This window comes from Callorhinus ursinus, unplaced genomic scaffold (assembly GCF_003265705.2).
Source record: "Callorhinus ursinus isolate GAN/ISIS: 27379988/994484 unplaced genomic scaffold, GSC_fseal_2.0 scaffold1, whole genome shotgun sequence".
NCBI lineage: Eukaryota > Metazoa > Chordata > Mammalia > Carnivora > Otariidae > Callorhinus > Callorhinus ursinus.
The window spans coordinates 81,803,295-81,808,219 of NW_027397063.1; the positions used below are offsets into that span (position 1 = coordinate 81,803,295).

A 4,925-nucleotide genomic window follows, 5' to 3' on the forward strand; every position below is an offset into this window, starting at 1 on the left:
GAAGGCAGTCGCTTAACCAACTGAGCCACCCAGGCGCCCTCTCTCCCTATCTTTTCAATAAAAATCTTCAAAAGATGTATACCATCACCCTCTCCAATTTTCTCTCCCACTTTTCAAATATTCCAAACAAGCTTTCACCACCCACCACTCCATGGAAAGTGCTATCATCAAGGTCATCAATGATTTCCTTTGCTAAGTCAATTCTCAATCTTCATCTTTAGAACAGTTGGCAGGTCCCCTACTTCTTCAAACACTTCCTTCATTTGACTTCCAGGATCCTATACTCTCCAACTCTTCCTATTATCAAGCATGCAGCTCATTTTTAGAATCTTTTGATGGTTCTTTCTTATCTCATAATGTGGGAGTGTCCCAAGGCTCAATCTTTGGTCCTCTTCAGTTTTTCTAACCCCACACATTTTTTTTTTAAGAATTCGTCCAATCTTTTCACTTTTAAAATCCATTATATGCTGAAGAATCCCAAATGTACATCATTAGCCTGGCTTTCAGACCACCTGTATGACATCCCCACTTGGATATTTAAAATGCATCTAACCCTTAATGCGTTCAAATCCAAATTCTTAATCCTTACCATATCTTTCTCCTGCTATCTTCCCATCTCAGTAAGTGGAAATCTGTATTTTCCATTGCTTAGGTAATTAAATTTTCCTAAGTTTCTTTTGCTTTCATACTCCATACACAACCTGTCAGCAAATCCTGTAGAGTATACCACCAAAATATATCCAGAATCTTAACTTTTCACCATCTCCACTGTTACCATCCTGATCTAACCTACCATCATCTGTCACATGGATTATTATAAAAGCCTATCTGGCACCCTTGCTTCTACCCTTGCCTTCTTCCTTCAATCTGTTCTCAACACAGCAGCCAGAGTAATGGTGTCAAATAGTTGTCAGTTCTGATGAAAACACTCCAAAGGCTTCCCATCACTTCGAGTAAAATCTAGAGTCATTACAATAGCTTACTAAACCATTAGTACAATCTAGCATCTATTTCATTTAAGACCACATCCTAGGTCCCTACTTCCTCCACTCCACTCCACTCCACTCCACCCACATTGGCTTCTTTGCTGATCTTTGAACACACCGGTATGTAGGGCCTCTGCATTTTCTGTTCTGTACACCTAGAAAGCTCTTGCCCCAAATATCACATGGCTAACTCCTTCACTTGCTCTAAGTCTACTGAAAGGTCACCTTCTCTGGAGGTCTTCCCTTACAATCCTATTTTAAACCACTAAACACACACCACACATACACATCCTTTCTCCACGGCACTTATTATAGTACCACCACATATTTTTCTATTTATTAAATATACTGTCTCCCTCCACTAACAGGTATATTCCCAGAAGGCAGTGCTTTATTCCAGTGCCAAAAACAATCCTTGGCACACATCAAGCATTTGATACATTTGGTGACTAAATGAATAAATATTGAGGTCTCTGTGAATCTGTTAATGCTTTTGTAAGTAATTAATAAATTGACCATTTCATCTTTGTTGGTCCTATAATAAAAGTCTATAATACTCTTTGTATGATACCAGGAATACATTAGATCACTCTTGGGAAGGAGTTACTTTCATATTTCCCACAAGTCCTGAAATCAGAAATTACTGCCAATTATAGGGAAGAAAAAGCTCTGAGTAGTTTCAGGTGAAAGTACTGTTGAATGATAGCCTCTTCCTATTAAAAATTCTTAGGAGGGTTTAAAGAAATGGGGAAAATCCTACTCAAACATCAAAGCCCAGTCTAAAACCCAACCCTTTCCTTAATCTTCTTCCCCCCATTCACCCAGAGCTTTGTACCACTACTGCAGCACTAATTATGGTCCCTTCTCCTGGATATAGAGTCTCTGTAGGACAAGAACTGAATCTTGTTTCTCCCTTCACCTGTCACCCACTACCCATGACTGGCATTCAAAGAGCTGTTACTGGATTGAACTAAATGGAGTGAATGCCACTGGAACCTGTGACATAACTGCTTATGTTTGTCAAGATGTAGTCCATCAACAAGTAGCACCATTATCTTAGTTCCTAACAAACCCAAGTCTTCTGTTCTGCATAGCTAAATGAGGTAGTAGGACATACACGCACAGGTCCAGGATCTATTACTCTGCTCTTGGATACACAAGCAACAGTAAGCATAGGGACGATAATAAAGTAAATGATACTGTATGTGAACTTGTTATTCTAATAGTGAGGAACAAAAGAACACAGACACCAAAAGACAACCTACCCAATAAAGGAGGGAAAATGGTGGAGGGGGGAAGCTTAAAGAATGTGGAAAACGAAGGCGTCAGGGGGCTAGAGGTTGCCGCTACAAAAGAATGAGACCGCAGGGCAAATGTGTACTAAGGCCGACACTAAGGTAGAAGCCAGCGCAGGCGCTAATCATAGGCTGCTCTTTCAACACTTTCTCATAAACTTCCTTGAGAAAGCCATCCTGCGCGTCCTCTGTAGCGGCATTCCACACGCGGGGCGTCACTCTGGGCGAGCCATCCCCAAAACACCGGTCCGCGGTGCCGGTTGTGTTTACCTGCGTCCCGCTAGGGTGCCGCGTCCGGCAGCCCAGCTGGCTTGCGTGCATGTGTGAACGTGTCAGAAAAGGGCACTCGGGAGTTCCTGGGCTCCGCTCTTAGGACAGTCGGCTTCGGGAGGTGGGCGGGAGCCTCGAAAAGAAGATGAGGGCTCCTTCGGCCTGAGAGTGCCCGGGCTGAGTAGGGGGCGGCCGGAGCCAGGTGCCCCGTGCACCGCCCCTCGAAGTTGCCCCCGCCCCGCCGCCGCCCGAGCGCCCCTCCGCCCGGCTCCCGACGCCGGGTTGGCGTCCCGGGACCCACGCAGGGGTGCGGCCAGCGCCACAGCAGCGCCAGTCTGGGCCGGAGGGAGGGCTGGACGGCTCGGCCGAGACCGCGCCGCCTCAGAGCGCCGAGCTGGTTTTGGCAAAACTTTGAAAACAGAAGGACTCCGATTACCTGAGCGGCGCGGGCGCGGGCGCGGGCGCGGGCTCGTCTGCGGTACGGCTGCCGGGCGCGGGCCGGGTTTTCAGCAGCCGTAAAGCGGGAGGAGAGCGCGCGAGCCGCGGCGCGAGCCCTCGCCCCCGAGCGGCGGCCCCGGCGCCTCCGCCGCGAGCGTCAGCCGCTTGGCAAGGAGCGGGCTGGGCTGAGTCATAATAAAAGACACGTTTGCGGAGAGAAGTGGGAAGAGGGGCGTCGAGGAGCCGTGTTAAATGGCAAGAGGCTCAAAAATAGGAAAGGGATTTTTTTAAGTGGCGAAAACTGAAAAACTTGTCTCATGGTGGGACAGATACGAGCTTTTTTTTTTTTGTAATTTGCACGTAGTTTACAGCTATTCTTTGTGTCTAATAAAACTTCTTAAAAGATTTTTTTTTTTTTTTCTGTAAGTGCATTACCTCTGGAGCCAATAGCTGGGTATAACACTTCACTTTCAGCTATCGGACCTTATGCAAGTTACTTAAATTACGTGCCTTTGTTTCTTATCTGTCGAACAGGATAATGAAGGTGCCTCCCTCGGGAGAAAATGCTGGGAGGGTACATGGCATAATGCCTGCACTAAACGTTAATAATTATGATTTTAAAATAAAGTGGGGAAAAGTGAAGAAGAGCTTAGATGAACAGCTTTACAAGGAAGAAGATAAAAATAAAGTAAGGACTTTTGCAAGTGCGGTAAATTAGACAAATGTTTCAATGGAAGAAAATAAATTGGAGCCTCCAAAAAATAAACGAAGCCAAGAGATGTAGCTGAGGTAGAAAAAAGAAAAGAAAAAAAAAAGTGGAAAAACTAGGCACAGTGACCAAAAATCTGAAGCTTCATGGGGGAAGGAAGGAGTATGTTTACTTGCTGCTTAGAAAATCATGACAAACTCCCTCTGCTGAGAGAGATTTAAAAAAAAAAATTAAACAGATAAACAACTGTCCAAAAATGAGCCCCAAATGAGGAGCCTTCGCTCCAATGAATGAGATTTGGCAGTTCTGCAAAATGAGGAAATTCTTCCTTGTGCTGCATCTTAGGGGGTTGAGTCATCAAACACATAGCAAAACTTAGTGGGCTGGATTCCTGAAAGGCATGCCAGATGGATGTATTCTGCTTAGTTTTAATAACTGTATGATGTTCCCTCTGTATTGTCAGTTTTGGAAGAAAGGAATCTGAATAAAGATTTAAGAAGTGAACTTGAAAATAAAAGCCAAACTAGTTACCTAATATATGAGTACCCACCCACAATGAGCATACAGTTAAAGATTACAAAGCAAGTAACCATTTCTCCCATTTCATTCTCCCTCCCTTTTGTTTCTGTTTTCACTGTATTTCTTTTTATCTACTTTTATTATATCATTTTTATACAATGGAACTGCCTAGAGGAAAGGTGGTTTTAATTAATACCAAGGCATGGAAGGAATTTTTGCTAGGCCTTTCTAAGTAGGGTCAAAGTTTTTGAAAGAAAGGTCTTTCAGTTGAAGTTTTAATGAGAACAAGGGTAAATTGGCAGATGTGAAATCAGAAGTTGTTCTAGACGAACAAGAAAATAGACTAAAGAGAAAGGGAATGAAATAGAAATCAGAAACAGTTCTATTCCCTAATTACTGTAAGCACCAAAGACTAGAGGAAGCTTTTCTCCGTCAGATAAAGAAAAATGGGTGCCCTGCTTTACCGCCCAGGCTTTCAAATAGAAACGAAAGAAAAGAGAGAGAAGTAAAAAAAAAACCTTCTATCAGATTTTTGCAATGATTTCATAGGAGGTCTCCTACAGGGTAAAAGATTTGGAGGTGCCTCTTTCAGGGAGAAACACCAGCAAAATATTTGAGGGGATTAATTTTTGCTGAATTGCGGAAAACCCTAAGTAAGATAAGAATCCCACTCTCTCTGATTCAGTTTTGCTAGGCTAAGGCAAACAG

General features: G+C 43.7%; 1 protein-coding gene across 5 annotated transcripts in view; it reads right to left on the reverse strand.

Annotated features, from left to right (window-relative positions):
* Positions 1-3,125, reverse strand: part of NAALADL2 (N-acetylated alpha-linked acidic dipeptidase like 2) — a 1,329,911-nt gene extending 1,326,786 nt beyond the window's left edge. For 2 of the 5 annotated variants that reach the window (XM_073897013.1, XM_073897016.1), the window contains exon 1: positions 2,988-3,125. The gene's annotated coding sequence lies outside the window, so the exon portion shown is untranslated. Of the gene's footprint in view, positions 1-145; positions 416-2,987 lie in introns of those variants that run through there. The other 3 variants (XM_073897023.1, XM_073897026.1, XM_073897029.1) reach the window with 3 other exon arrangements.
* Positions 3,126-4,925: the final 1,800 nt, after the last annotated feature.